Source organism: Polypterus senegalus, chromosome 14 (genome assembly GCF_016835505.1).
Source record: "Polypterus senegalus isolate Bchr_013 chromosome 14, ASM1683550v1, whole genome shotgun sequence".
Lineage (NCBI taxonomy): Eukaryota > Metazoa > Chordata > Cladistia > Polypteriformes > Polypteridae > Polypterus > Polypterus senegalus.
Genome location: NC_053167.1, coordinates 43,506,642 through 43,522,651, shown reverse-complemented (window position 1 = coordinate 43,522,651; position 16,010 = coordinate 43,506,642). Strand labels below are relative to the sequence as shown.

At 40.3% G+C, this 16,010-nt stretch overlaps 1 protein-coding gene across 1 annotated transcript in view; it reads right to left on the bottom strand.

Annotated features, from left to right (window-relative positions):
* Positions 1-16,010, bottom strand: part of cables2b (Cdk5 and Abl enzyme substrate 2b) — a 61,205-nt gene that overhangs the window by 32,060 nt on the left and 13,135 nt on the right. The gene's annotated exons all lie outside the window — the stretch shown is intronic.

The window sequence follows — 16,010 nt, the reverse complement described above, 5'->3', positions numbered from 1 at the left end:
GCTTTTTTTTTGTGATGGTTCCTCGGCTGCTACAGCTGGTTGTGGCATCAACTACAAACTAAATGATTCTATAATTAATTGTACGCTGAGTCTTATTTGATGGAACTGGAATATAAGTGCAAACGTGGGTGTTCACAGATTGTTACTCCAATTAGAAGCACCGTCTTTGCACTTCTCTTCATATGACTGCGGATTCATGGCTGTTAGGAGGCTGATAATCAGTCATTGACACTCAAGGCATAGAACGAATCAGAAAGAGTGCATTTGATGAAAACATGCAAAAAGTTTAGAATTTTCTTTGCAGGACTATGTAACTTTTTTATAGATTGTAGAACTCGTTATTATCCTGTGGTTAATATTCTTCATTTTCAGAAATTATATGTTTGTAATTTTAAACTAACAAGCACAATATTATGCAGCACAATATGCCTACACAGGTTTAGCAATCATATTGCCACTGTGTTGCAATCAGCAGATGTTGGGTTCATGTTCCGGGTCCTCCATGTGGGAATTTGCAAAGCGGGGTGGATAAAGTGTTATATAAATGTGAAGACTTATTATTATACTTGGCGAAATCTCAATTTCAAATTTTAAAAGATTTTTTTTTTCACCAAATCGCTAGGATTCTCGGCCGACACAGACAGACAGACAGACAGACAGAGAGAGAGAGAGATAGATAGATAGAGAGATAGATAGAGAGATAGATACTTTATTAATCCCAAGGGAAAATTCACATAATCCAGCAGCAGTATACTGATACAAAAAAAAAATCATATTAAATTAAAGAGTAATAAAAATGCATGTAAAACCAGACAATAACTTTGAATAATGTTAGTATTTACTCCCCCAGGTGAAATTGAAGAGTCGCATAGTGTAGGGGAGGAACGATCACCTCAGTCTGTCAGTGGAGCAAGACAGTGACAAAAGTCTGTCACTGAAGCTACTCCTCTGCCTGGAGAGGACACTGTTCAGTGGATGCAGTGGATTCTTCATGATTGACAGGAGTTTGCTTGGTGCCAGTTGCTCTACTACAGATGTTAAACTGTCCAGCTGTATTCCTACAATAGAGCTTGCCTTCTTAACAAGCTTGTCCAGGCGTGAGACGTCCTTCTTCTTTATGCTGCCTCTCCAGCACACCACCGAGTAGAAGAGGGCACTCGCCACAACGGTCTGGTAGAACATCTGCAGCATCTTATTGCAGATGTTGAAGGACGCCAAACTTCTAACAAAGTATAGTCGGCTCTGAACTTTCTTACACAGAGCATCAGTATTGGCAGTCAAGTCCAATTTGTCATCCAGCTGCACTCCCAGGTATTTATAGGTCTGTACCCTCTGCACACAGTCTCCTCTGATGATCACGGGGTCCATGAGGGGCCTGGGCCTCCTAAAATCCACCATCAGTTCCTTGGTCTTGCTGGTGTTCAGGTGTAAGTGGTTTGAGTCACACCATTTAACAAAGTCTTTGATTAGCTTCCTGTACTCCTCCTCCTGCCCACTCCTGATGCAGCCCACAACAGCAGTGTCATCAGAGAACTTTTGCAAGTGGCAGGACTGCCAATCACATTGGAAGTCTGATGTATATAGGCTGAACAGGACCGGAAAAGTACAGTCCCCTGCAGCGCTCCTGTGTTGCTGACCACAATGTCAGACCTGCAGTTCCCAAAACGCACATACTGAGGTCTGTCTGTAAGACAGTCCACGATTCATGCCACCAGGTGTGAGTCTACTCCCATCTCAGTCAGCTTGTCCCTAAGGAGCAGAGGTTGGATGGTGCTGAAGACGCAAGAGAAGTCCAAAAACATAATTCTTACAGCACCATTGCCTCATTTTTTCACTCTTTGTTATATTGCAGCCATTTGCTAAAATCATTTAATTTAATTTTTTCCCTCATTAATGTACACACAGCACCCCATATTGATAGACAAAGAAAGAATTTTTGAAATTGTTGCAGATTTATTAAAAAAGAAAAACTGAAATATCACATGGTCCTAAGTATTCAGACCCTTTGCTCAGTATTTAGTAGAAGCACCCTTTTGAGCTAATACAGCCATGAGTCTTCTTGGGAAAGATGCAACAAGTTTTTCACACCTGGATTTGGGGATCCTCTGCCATTTCTCCTTGCAGATCCTCTCCAGTTCTGTCAGGTTGGATGATAAACGTTGGTGGACAGCCATTATTAGGTCTCTCCAGAGATGCTCAATTGGGTTTAAGTCAGGGCTCTGGCTGGGCCATTCAAGAACAGTCACAGAGTTGTTGTGAAGTCACTCCTTCGTTATTTTAGCTGTGTGCTTATGGTCATTGTCTTGTTGGAAGGTAAACCTTCGGCCCAGTCTGAGGTCCTTAGCACTCTGGAGAAGGTTTTTGTCCAGGATATCCCTGTACTTGGCGCATTCATCTTTCCCTCGATTGCAACCAGTCGTCCTGTCCCTGCAGCTGAAAAACACCCCCACAGCATGATGCTGCCACCACCTTGCTTCACTGTGGGGACTGTATTGGACAAGAACTTTTTGGCCTTAATTCTAAGCGGTATGTGTGGAGACAACCAAGCACTGCTCATCACTTGTCCAATACAGTTCCCACAGTGAAGCATGGCAGTGGCAGCATCATGCTGTGGGGGTGTTTTTCAGCTGCAGGGACAGGACGACTGGTTGCAGTCGAGGGAAAGATGAATGCGGCCAAGTACAGGGATATCCTGGACAAAAACCTTCTCCAGAGTGCTAAGGACCTCAGACTGGGCCAAGGTTTACCTTCCAACAAGACAATGACCCTAAGCACACAGCTAAAATAACGAAGGAGTGGCTTCACAACAACTCTGTGACTGTTCTTGAATGGCCCAGCCAGAGCCCTGACTTAAACCCAATTGAGCATCTCTGGAGAGACCCAATAATGGCTGCCCACCAGCGTTTACCATCCAACCTGACAGAACTGGAGAGGATCTGCAAGGAGGAATGGCAGAGGATCCCCAAATCCAGGTGTGAAAAACTTGTTGCATCTTTCTCAAGAAGACTCATGGCTGTATTAGCTCAAAAGGGTGCTTCTACTAAATACTGAGCAAAGGGTATGAATACTTAGGATCATGTGATATTTCAGTTTTTCTTTTTTAATAAATCTGCAACAATTTCAAAAATTCTGTTTTTTGTCTGTCAATATGGGGTGTTGTGTGTACATTAATGAGGGAAAAAATTAATTTAAATGATTTTAGCAAATGGCTGCAATAAAACAAAGAGTGAAAAATTGAAGGGGGTCTGAATACTTTCCATACCCACTGTAGATGATGGCATCCTCCGCTCCCACCTTCTCCTGGTATGCGAACTGCAGAGGGTCGAGGGCATGGCGGACCTGTGGCCTCAGTTGGTGAAGCAGCAGCCGCTCCATGGTCGTCATCACATGTGACGTCAGAGCGACAGGCCGGAAGTCATTCAGCTCACTAGGACGTGATACCTTTGGGACTGGGGTGATACATGAGGTTTTCCAAACCCTCGGGACTCTCCCCTGTTGCAGGCTCAAGTTGAAGATGCGCTGTTGAGGACTCCCCAGTTCCAACCCACAGGCCTTTAGCAGTCGTGGCGATACACCATCTGGACCCGCTGCTTTGCTGGCACGAAGTCTCCTCAGCTCTCTGCTCACCTGTGCTGCTGTAATTGTGGGTGGGGATGTCTCACCTATGCTGGTATCAGCAGAAGGATGGTTGGAGGATGAAGTACTCCAAGGTGAGAGTGGGTTAGGGTGGTCAAACCTGTTAAAGAAGTTGTTCATTTGGTTTGCTCTCTCCACTTCTCTCTCGATGGTGGCACCCCGCTTCGAGCTGTAGGCAGTGATGATCTTCATCCCATCCCACACTTCCTTCATGCTGTTATTCTGCAATTTCTGCTCCAGCTTTCTCCTGTACTGCTCTTTTGCAGCCCTGAGCTGGACTCGGAGTTCCTTCTGCACGCGCTTGAGCTCATGCTGATCACCACCTTTAAAAGCCCTTTTCTTCTGGATCAAAAGGCCCTTGATGTCACTTGTAATCCATGGCTTGTTGTTACCATAGCAGTGTACTGTTCTTACTGGAATTACAATTTCCATACAGAAGTTGCTGTAATTAGTTGTGCAGTCAACAGCCTCTTCAATGTTCTCACTATGTGACCCCAGCAGTATATCCCAGTCTGTAGTTCCAAAGCAGTCTCTCAGAGCCTGCTCTGCCTCAGAGAACCACTTCCTGAATGATCGTGTGGTTGTAGGTAGTGCCTTCACTCTTGGTTTGTAGTGAGGCTTAAGCAGAACCAGGTTATGATCTGCTTTCCCAAGCGCAGGCAGAGAGGTGGCGCTGTATGCGTCTTTAACGTTTGCATACAGTAGATCAATAGTCCTATTTCCCCGGATGTTACAGTCCACATACTGGAAGAAGGCAGGTGATTTTTTATCCAGTGTTACATGGTTAAAGTCTCCAACAATAATCACAAGCGCCTCTGGGTGCTGCTTTTGTAACTTAGCAACTGCGAAATGGATGATGTCACTGGCTATCTCCGCATTCACTCGAGGGGGGATGTAAACAATAACAACAATCACATGTCCAAATTCTCTTGGCAAGTAATAGGGACGCAGACTTATGGCAAACAGTTCGATGTGCCTGCAGCAATTGGAGATTTTAACGTTTATATGTCCAGATTTGCACCATCTTGTATTCACATTGAGAGCGAGTCCTTCACAGTAATTCAAACATGATCCAAATGCAAAGTATGCATACCGCCACCATGTGGTGATTTAAAGTGAACCTATGTTACCTCAGTGTGCCTCAGACGCTGTATTCATATTCACTTTGGGCTATATTATTTATATGAAAATGTGCTATATAAATAAATGTTGTTGTTATCTTTTGTTATGGGTTTGTGCACTGACAGCTTTGAGAACATTAATTTTTTATTCTGCTAAATGCACTTTGTGATGATGTGCCTGGGTCATATATGTTCAAAAAATTATTTTATTTTTAAAAGGGAAGCAAATGTAATTGCTTTACTGTGCACTATTTTGTTTTTACGCAATTTGCGATGTGCTTACAGGTATGACCAAAATGTTTATTTTTCCCATTTCAAAAGTAGAAAAAAAGTATTGCTACTATCTCAGATTCTGTTCAGTTACAGCTTTTTTTTATATTTTTTTATGCACTTTTTGATTTGCTGGTGTCAGATGTGACCAAATTTAAAAAAGAAACAATGAATAAACATTACTTGTTTATCAATACGTTCATTTGTGTTGGCTTAAAATTTCTCATTACCTGCTGCTTACTGGACACTGAAAATGTCTGGCCCAGCTAAATTTCTTGGTTTGAAAATCTGGTCCAACTGAATTTGTAATTGAATAGCCCTGCTTTAAAACATTTAATACAGTTGTGTAGTTAAGACTTCCACACAGAGAAAGTTATAAAAGTCTACATTATCTTTATGAATCTAGATAACTGCTTTTTTATTATAGATTTCATGTGCACACACACGCATACACAGTGCCAAAAGTCAGATCCTTGACTACATCTCAGATTTTACTGAATGACAAACCCCAAAATGGAATTTTTTCTTTTGTGAAATTATTTATTCCACAAACCAAAACTTAGAATTATTACTTTTTTAATATAAATGTGTCATTTGCAGAATCAATGGCGGCTCTGATTGGGGCCTGCCTGTGGAGAGCAACATTATTGTCCCTGGTGACTCTTCCTATGAAGTCAGTAGCCAGATTGGGAAACCATGGGGGGGTCATGAGGTCACTGGAAAGCTGTGTGTAGCACTCCTGATATCTTTGCTAAAGGATAAAGGTTCAAGTCTTTAGAGTCCTTGTGCCTCTTGTTTTGCTATTTGGTTGTGAAACATGGACGCTATCCAGTGACAAAGATTGGACTCCTTTAGTATTGTGTCTTTTCGAAGAATTCTTGTGTGCTGTGGTTTGACTTTGTGTCGAATAAAAGGTTGCTCACAGAGTGCCAAATGAGGCACATTGCCTGCATTGTGAGGGAGCGTCAGTTATGGTATTATAGCCATGTGGCATGATTCCCCAATGGTGATCTGGCTCGCCGGATCCTCATTGATCTCTCATTTCTGGAGGATGGGGCTGGACCATGTGTTTGCTTGGGGAGGGTTGCCAACTGGGATCTCAAGCTACTTCATTGTGTAGTGTGTGCAGCAACATGCTGTACTAGTGCATACTCCCCAACCTAACTTGACCGGATCTGTGGCATTGTTGGAAGAAGAGGAGGATAAAAAAGAAGAAGGAGCCACAGTTAGGTAGCTGAGACCGGACTAAAAGCACACCAATCATAAGCATATTTGAATAAACACATACAATGAACATGTTTCAAGTTTGTCTTTTTGCTACGACAAATGAGGACTTAGCTAGTGCAATACAGGAGCTGTGTTTCCCCTTGGACAATTTTCTGCATTGCAACAATAAAATAGGTTTTATTGGCTTGGAGGGTTGCACTTATTTAATTTATTCACAGATAAAGCTAAAAAATAAAAATAACTGTGTCTCATGAACTAGTGAATAACAAGTTTATTCATAATATTTTCATTTACATAAACATTTTAAATTTCCTTTTTAACAACATGCTTTTCAAATCAGACTTGTCAGCAAATTACTTTATCAGGTTTGAGTCAAATTTGCAGTTGTGAGATTTATGTTTGCATCAGTATATGGAGAAAACACTAGCAGGTGAATAATACTAACTGGAGAGCAAAATGTAATAGACAAACCAAATGAATTGCTTTTTCAAATGTCACATGCTTCTGAAACTTTAATTATTCAAATCTCATTCTATTTTTTTATTTTAACATTTATCACACATTTAGGGATATCTCCATAAAATCAAACTTGTCAACTGAAGATTAATTTACTATTTCAAAATTCCTGTACAATTTCATTTGTTCTTTATTTTTTTCATGGTACCTCAGGCATTGTTATTGCTTGACTGACCTTAACTGAAATAAGTATTAGTAACTGGAAAGTGTAGCATATTGCTCCCATACCATTTACACATATGTGTTTTTTGTGCTTTTCCTATGTTTATCACATTTCAGTTGTTATACTAATGAACATTACTTTGGCTTCAATAACCCAACTAATTGCACAAACTTAGTATTTGCTGAATTATTTTCAGCAGTATGCTAATTTCAGCAGCCTGAATAATTGTGGATCTCTCAAATTATTCACTTATATTAACAAACTGTGTTATTAGATGTGTCTTGTGCATGTGATATAAGCTGAACCACATGCATATCTGACCAATATGGAGATTTTGAAACTAAATAAAGAAGGTAATTTTAGAATGAACCTATGAAGCAGTTCGTAATGTCACAGTTGAACTGGAAAAGTTGTTTAAGAAATTGTTAGCAGTGTCCATTAGTCATAGAATGAATGCAAATTTATTCTTGCTATCGTTTCTAACTCCATAATTCAAAATGCATGATGCTGCAAGTTTAATAATTGCATTTCACAGATTAGTCATATAATCATGCTCTCACTTCATGAATGAATCATACATTTTTATCTTTGATCTAATGCCACAGTGTGGCAAAAAGGGCACTAACACAATCCCATTTTAAACTGAAAGAGCAGTAGGATTTTCCCGCTTTCTTAATTGTGAGGAGATCTACGGCAATCATGCGCATATATGGCTGCATGTCTAGATCAAAAACAAATTAGTCTTCTTATGCTTCTGCCAACTCTGGAAAAATAAATGAGCCACAGGACTAAGCCATATTATCAAGAAAAGCATTTCTACAGTGTAATACAAGCCAGTTCTAACTACAGTATATGAATGCAAGTCATTTGCTTCTTTTTTACTTATATTTACTTTTACTTACTTATTTGGCGGACATTCTTTACCAAAGGCAACTTGCAACATTTATGATACAATTGGCTACATTTCTGTTGGTTTCCCAATTTGAGCACAAGCAGGTCAAATTATATGCTTTAACCACTACACCACACTGCTGCCTTTCAGTTTTAATGGGTAGGTTAGGAAGTGTGCTGGCCATCCATGCACATCATAGTTTACATCACCATTTTGATTCTTGGGATTTTAGATCTTTCAAAAGCTCAATACTAGACCAGTAATGACAACTGTCCAGTCTTTTTCTAAATGATTTTTACAAGAGCAGACGTATTTTTTCAAATGATACGTATCAATGTATGATGCACGTCTAAAAAAACATTTAGAAAGAGGCTAGGAGTTACATTTGGTTGTATATAAAAAATTAATTTGATCACTATTTACAATATAAGCAGCGAACAGCAAATACAGTGATCCCTTGCTATATCACGCTTCGACTTTCGCGGCTTCACTCTATCGCAATTTTTTTCTCATACACGCTTATGTCACTACACATGCGCTTTCTGAGAACTTTTATCTAAGCCCTACGATGGCTCCTAAACGTGCTGCTTTTTCTAAGCCTTCTGACAATAAAACTAAGCGCTGGAGGAAGATGCTTACTATCCAGGAGAAGGTGAAACTCTTGGATATGATTAAAGATGGCAATACCCCACAAAAGCCTCCTCACGCATATGAAAAGACAGCGGCAGCAACTGCCTATCAAGATGTTCTTCAGCCGCGCACCCAGACACCCACTGCCTAGTACTTCTTCACTGAAGACAACAACGCACCTGCTGAAGATACTGCACCACCTCTGAAGACTCTCTTACTGAGGTCGTGCCTTTATAGGTTAGTGGTTGTGTGCAATTAAATGTACAGTACAATAATCTACTATAAAAAAGTGTTTGGGATTGTCCTTCCGTCCCGTGACTGCAAAGAGTAGCGGTATTCTGCTCATTACAGACTTACTACTTGCGGCTTGAGGTACGAAGCAACGCGATGTGAGCAGAGTTCTGGTGCTCTCATCGTTCCCTTGCTTTTGTGCGTGATGCGCTGGAAAAATAGACAAAATTATGTCTCTGGAAATAATTCATGTTGATGGAGTACAAATGCCTCACCGCATAGTAAATATCAGGGGAGATGGTGCTTGCTTATTCTCATCTATAGCTTATTTAGTGCCTGAAACTCCGTCTTAAGCGGTACAGATTCGGGCTGACATTGTACGACTTTGGACAGGCACTTGAGGGGATAAAAAAAAACGTAGGTTTTCGGGAGATGTTATGAATGGGCACTTTGATGTTCTCATTCCCTACACTTTGATGCCTGATGTACACATGGAGCGCACAAAAATTGAGGATAAAAGTCGGTCGCCTTAAAAGGCGAGTGCGCCTAGTAATATATTTGTAACGTCTAATATGTCTTATTTTCTATTATTTTGTCTAATATATTGGGTAATCCGATTGTAATGGTGACTAAAGTGTGTTATTTCATGTCTAGAGGGCTCTAATAATGTTAAAAAATTTATTTAGAAGGTCGTAAACAGGTTTTCTATACTCTAACTGCGAAAATATCCGATTTATAAATAAAGAATCCTACTTCGCAAAAATTCATTTATCACGGTAGAGTCTGGAACGGATTAACCGTGATAAACGAGGGTTCACTGTACTTGTCAGATGGTGATTAAGATTATAGGACTAGGTGTCATACTGAGTACTAAGTTCCACACAGTGAACACAAAAAGCAACAAATGTTGGCTATAATATAGCTTCCATCAATATTAAATTTTTAGACTTAGAAAAATCAGTGTGCTAGCACATATAAGACTTTGAATTTAAAAAATTGAATTTCTGCAAATTTTGCATCAGGGTGCCAAATCGGAACAATTGCAGGTATTTTGAATATAAAAAGTTACGCAACTAACACAAACCACCAATTAAAGAAAATAAATGTTTCAATGTAAAACAACATTGTTCCTTATATTTCCATTCAAAAAGTGTCTTCTGGTACAAAGAACATTATCCAATTTCATTAGCTACACTGAATGGGAAGAAAATCGGAACACAATAAAGACAGAGTGCTAGCTGTTAAATCCACTGAGCTCTACAGCACAGCAAAATATTAAATTATCTGCAAACACTACTGCTTTACAAAAATGAGAATATTATTAAAGAACGTGAAAAATCCTATTAGTTTCAAATCTATAAAATCCTGCAACAACGCATTTGTATAAGGCTTTATAATGGCTTTAGAGCACATTATGGTTCATCCTAATCACAGCAGATTCAAAGACAGAACATTACATATTTGTCTCTTTTACAAACACAAAACTGATTCAACAATCAGACAAAATTATTTCCTTCAAACAACAGCTGTATGAGATAAATCAAATTAGGTGGTAAAAAGGAGTCACCATGGAACAGCTTAAATACTTTAATCACAAGATCAACAAGATACAGCTTTATATCAAAAGCTAGGATTAATGTTAACTGATGCGTTAAGTTAGTAAATAGGTCATTCGCCTTCTGTTAATGCATTAGTAACAGATCAATGTAGAAAATAAAGCACTGATATATGTTACTGTATACCCATGCATTCTGCAAAAACAGCTTACTATACAGAATGAAGTGGGCCAAAGCAGTTTGCTTTTTTCCCTTTGTATTTCTATTTCTCATTTACATTGCTCTGTATTGATTATGAAGTAAATAGTTGTTATCTGTTATATTATTATTTGTTTCACTGAACAGTATGCCATTGAAATTTTCTGGGTTTTTTTAAGTAAAAAAATATGAAGCAGACAATAGCAAGGCATACATGAACTAAAATATACTACAGAACGGTTTAAAACAAGTTTTAGTTATATATGAAATGAAAATGTAACTAAAAATAAACCAATAACAGGAGGTAAAAATCAGCAAAACATGGCAGAAATTGTTTACAGCTTGAGAGAGAACACAGAACAACAGATTCTGGTTTTAGTTACAGCAACATAAGATTAAAATTCATAAAGAAAACCCCATGATTCCATTTGCAATGCTTACTGTGCTTTAACCAATTTGATTAACTTAACTGACAGGGAAGAAAAGCAGAACAGTGATTGCTAATTAGATTGCGTGGGTTTGGAAATACTATTTATTATGCAGATTTTTGTTTAACTTTTTTTGGGGGCATTTGTCCTTCATACATGAAAGAAATTGACTTTTTACTGTGCTACTAATATTAACTTTGGGTAAGAAGTATGTGATTGTCTACTGAGAACTAATTTTCGTAACACATTTTTAAGTGGATGTCATGTTTAGCAAACAAATACAAAAGAGTTCAGTTTCAATTTTATTGCTATACTTTATTTGTCCCTTGAGAATCTAAGGTTCTGATGTCTAACAATCAGGTCAGGTTGGGGAGCATGCACTAGTACAGCATGTTTTTGCACCCACCAGCACGAGGTAACAGCTCAGGATCCTGCTTGGCAACCCTCTAGGCAGACATGTAGTCAAGTCACACCCCCAGAAATGACCATCTATCTACCGCAGCCAGGTGTTATATGGGTGTCCCCTTGGCATGGTCCAGCCGTACAGGGCCTCAACAATGAGAATCCTGTGAGCCAGATCAACCTCTGAAAATCGCACCACATAACAGTAGTGACGTAACGGACACTCACTCACAATGCATGTAATGTGCCTCATTTGGGCCTCTGTGAGCAAATGCCCATTTGACACAAACTTAAACTAGTGGTACCCTAGGATTTTGAAGAGATACAGTACTGAAGGAATCCAGTCTTTATCTCAGTTCACTGGATAGTGTCCATTTCTCATAACTATATAACAAAACAGGAGGCACCAGGATTCTAAAGACTTGGACCTTTGCAAAGATATAGGAGCAAAATACACCCCTTTCCAGCAACCTCATGATCCACCCATGCTCTCCCAATCCATTTACTGACTTCATAGGAAGAGTCACCAGAGACATGAATGTTGCGGCTGAAGTAAGCAGACCTCTCAAAGAGGCTGACATTCTCTCCGCAGACAGACAGCCTAGATCTGTTTTTGTATCCAGGACACTCACAAGCCCAGACACAGTCTCTTGAGAGCCCAGATCAGAACCTCCATTGATTCCACGAAGATCACAGCTTCATCGACAAAGTCAAGATCAGTGAAAGAAACCCTCAGGGCAGGGATGTTGTCAATGGTAGACTTCTTACGCGTAAAACCAGACTGCTCCAATCGCTGGTATGTGAGCAAGTGATCACAGATTCTATTGCGGATGACCCTTGCAAGGACCTTACCCAGCACCAAGAGCAGTGTTATCCCCCTATAGTTGCCGCAATCCAAGCTACTGCCTGGATTCTTCCCTTTCCAGACAGGGACAACAAGTCCCGTTTTCCAGTCAGCTGGGATGATGCCCGAAAGTGCAGACAGGACTCCTTTCTGCTTTCCGAAGGGAGTACCTCTGCTGCAGCTTCCACAATGCGCGGCTTACATTATGAAGGGGATGGGGGAAAAGACCTTGGGATTCTCATCCCCAGAAGAGTCAAACCTCGGGCCTGTTAGGGATCAGAAGTGGTGTGGGGCTGAGGTGTCTCCCGCTGCACAGCAGCACTTGGGTCCAAACTTGAGATGGCCCATCTGGGTAGGCACATGGAACATCTTATCTCTCCAGCATGATGATCATCCTTCCCTATTGTTGGAGAAGCTTCATAAAATCTGCATTTCAGTGGTGGTACTCTCTGAGGTGCGTAGACCTGGGACCACCTTTTTTTGGTCTGGTTGCTCTGATGGCTGTCATGCCCAGGGAGTAGCTGTTGCTGTGGCAGATCAATGCCTTCAGATGGTGTCCGATATCGCTCCATTCAACAAGCATATTATGAGATTCAGATTAAGGCACTCTCTGGGTGCCTTGTCTGTTGTCTCAGTGTGTGCTCAGACTGCGGTGAGTGATGTCTTGGTGAGGAAGACATTTTATTTGCAGCTTCGCTCAGTGGCTGATAGGAGCCCGCAAAGTGAACTCATCTGGTTATTGGAGACTTCAAAGAATCCACTGGCACTGACAGTGCAAGCTATGAGGATTGTGTTGGTCCCCTTGGGTCTGGCAACCATGGTGAAAGTGGCTCCATGTTACTTGACTTCGCCAAAGGTCAGGGGCTGTGGATCGCTGGCATTACGCACATCTGAATCTGTTCCTCGGAGAGTTGCAGTCAGAGCGGTGATGGAATGGTCCTTAAGGCTGGGCTTATATTTCACGTGACGGGACCATTTATACTTGCGCGCGTACTTTACGTAAATCTGGAGGAATCCACCAGGTGGCAGTGTGAGATATCATGGTGAGAAAAGGTTCGATTCTACTGTGTTGTGAATTGCCTGGAACATCAATTAAATTCCAATGACACCATACCGCAATATCTCTGAAAAGGACGTGTAATGATTAAATCCATCAGTCCAGGGATTTGTCCATTTCAGCAAGCATTGGGCACAAGGCATCAGCTCATCGCAAGGTAAATACAAGAACTCATATACACTAGCGTCATTTTACTGTAACCAAATTTGCATATCTTTGGAAGGAAACTGGAGCACAATGTGGAAACCCAGCAGGAAAACATGTAAACTCCAGGCAGGGAATATCAGCAACATGACCCCCTGCAAGACAGTAGCGCTAACGCTCCGCCACCATGTTACCCCCATGTGTGTAATTATTAACAGTATTCATTATTTAAACAGTATTACTGATTAATCTGTAAAATGTTACATACTTCAATGCATTTCATCATGAAAGTGATATCAAGTATAAATCTAAGGCTTAGCAGCCATGATGCTGGCACGTACACATTCTGAGCGTGAAGTATAAACGAGCCCTAAGGATGATACTGCCATTGTGACCCTCTGGGCCTAAAGCTAGTTTAAAGCTTATCCCCGGTGTAGGATGTTGGACCTCTCTGGGTCCATGGTTCTTGTGGCTGATCCTCCAATTACCTGTGAACCACCCAGTCTCACTGAGATTGAACAGGTGGTTCACCTGCTGAGGGTAGGGAAGGATGCAGGGATCTGTGGAATCTGGGGTGAACTTGTCCAAGCTGATGGTAATGCTGTCTTCCTGGCATTGCAAGCAATCTTTACTTACAATGTCTAACAATAAGGTGTAAATCAGTGTTCTCCCCAGAAATATTTTCCAGCCGGGTGGCATGAAAAAGTAGCCAGGTGGGGCAGGACGGGGAAATTTGTACTGTTTTTATTAGTTAATTATTACTAATTATTTTCCAATGCTCAATATGACTTCCTTTTTTAAGGTTTGATACTTGTGCCAGAATATTTTTAATAAATTTAAGAAGCATCCAATTCAGGATCCTGCAACCCTAACAAAAAGTTTAAATAACAATTGTTATGACAATCCAAGATGCACAAGTATTGTCACTGTCAGGAAGAAAAGTGAAAACAATGAAAAAAAGTATGGGAAACCTAATGAAGAAAATTTTAAAAATATTCTTCAAAGCCAACTTGCATATGCAGAAGGTGTCTTCAGTTAAATATTTATTCTTCTTTTCTTCCTGGAGGCCTAGTTGTCTGCAGCTTTCCCATAATCAAAGTCTCCAGGATCTGGGCCCTCCAAGGAGATCAGCATGAGATTATGTAGCGTGCTTTGTTTCATGTGATTTCTCAAACATGTCTTGATCATTTTAAGGGCAGAAACCCCCTTTCACATTCAGCTACGATTACTGGGATCACTAGCCCAATATGAGCTAGTCTGGCTAAATTTGGAAAGGACTCTTTGAGCTCTGATGTTGCCATTTTTAGTAAAATCTGTTTTGGACAGAAGTCTTTGTATGATTGACTTCTGATCATTTTTGACACAACTGTCCATTCTTGCCTGCTACTTTCATATTTTAAAATTGGAGGGTTACCATTTTTGGAGTAATGATCGAAAAGAATTTCAGCAGGCTTGCTTGAATCTGCATTGAAAACTTTTGAAAAGCTGGAAATAATTGGCATGTCAGGGAATCTTGCATTTAGGTGTTTGACAACTGTCTCTAGGTATATTGCAGTTATGAATGACATTACATCACTCTGTGTATAAACAATTTAGAGATCTGACCATTCTTCTGCCAGACAATGATGAAGGCTTTGAAAATATCTCCCAGGAGTGTCTTTCAACTCCATGATGGACAATCTTGTGGCGAGCAAAACTGGCTCAATTTCGATAAGATTGACATCTTGCCTTTGCCAAGCCTTAGATAAGTTGGACAACAAAGGTAATACGTCTGAAAGCATCATCAAAGTGAAAATAAAATTGTACGTTTTAATACATCTGCTTAATCCTTCAGCTGTGATGTCATTTCTTCAGTGGCCTCTCTTTCCAGCACAGCTATGACACTCATCATACACTGTCGTAGCGACTGTACTGCAAAGTCATGAGGCAGCCATCTAGTGTCACTGGTCATTTTCATCTTAATCTGGGAAATGTTCAGAATATTTTGAATTTCCGTTAAACCAGCCATCCTAACTGAAAAGTTTTGGAAGAAACAGAACAGCTGCCTTAAGATGTCATTGTTTTGTTAAATAAGGTACAGCAGCTGCTGCTGCTTGGGCACTTGCAAGGGCCAATCGGTGGTTTACACAGAGGCAGTTGACCAAGAGTCCAGATGTTTTATCTTTAAGCAGTTGTGCCACACCTTTCTGTTTCCCAATCATAACAGCCGCTCCATCTGACCCTAGTCCAACCAGATTAGCAGCTTTCAAGCCTAGAGTGTCCATTGTCTCACTCAATGTGTTGATTATAGTCTCCACTTTGCCATCAATCATATTGCAGGTTGATACAAAACTAATTCTGACCTCTTTAGTGACCTGGCAAACATATTTAATGTAAATAATTTATTGTTTTACAACTGAGATGTCTGCGGTTTCATCACACAGAATAATGAAAAAATTTTCAGCGTGTATATTTTTCAGTATGTTAGATTTTATTTCTGATGCTAAGACATCCAGCAGCTCTTGCATTATTCTTTCAGAGGTGTAATGTGCATTTTTACCAACATTGAGATATTGGAAAAAGAAACAACCCATTTCTTTACAGTGTCCCAACAGCTTTTCAAACAACGTTGTAGGTGGCAACTCATTTTTTGCCTTCTTTTCAGGTAAACATGCTAACTCCCTCCTTGGGGGATGTTTGTTCGAATATTTCATGC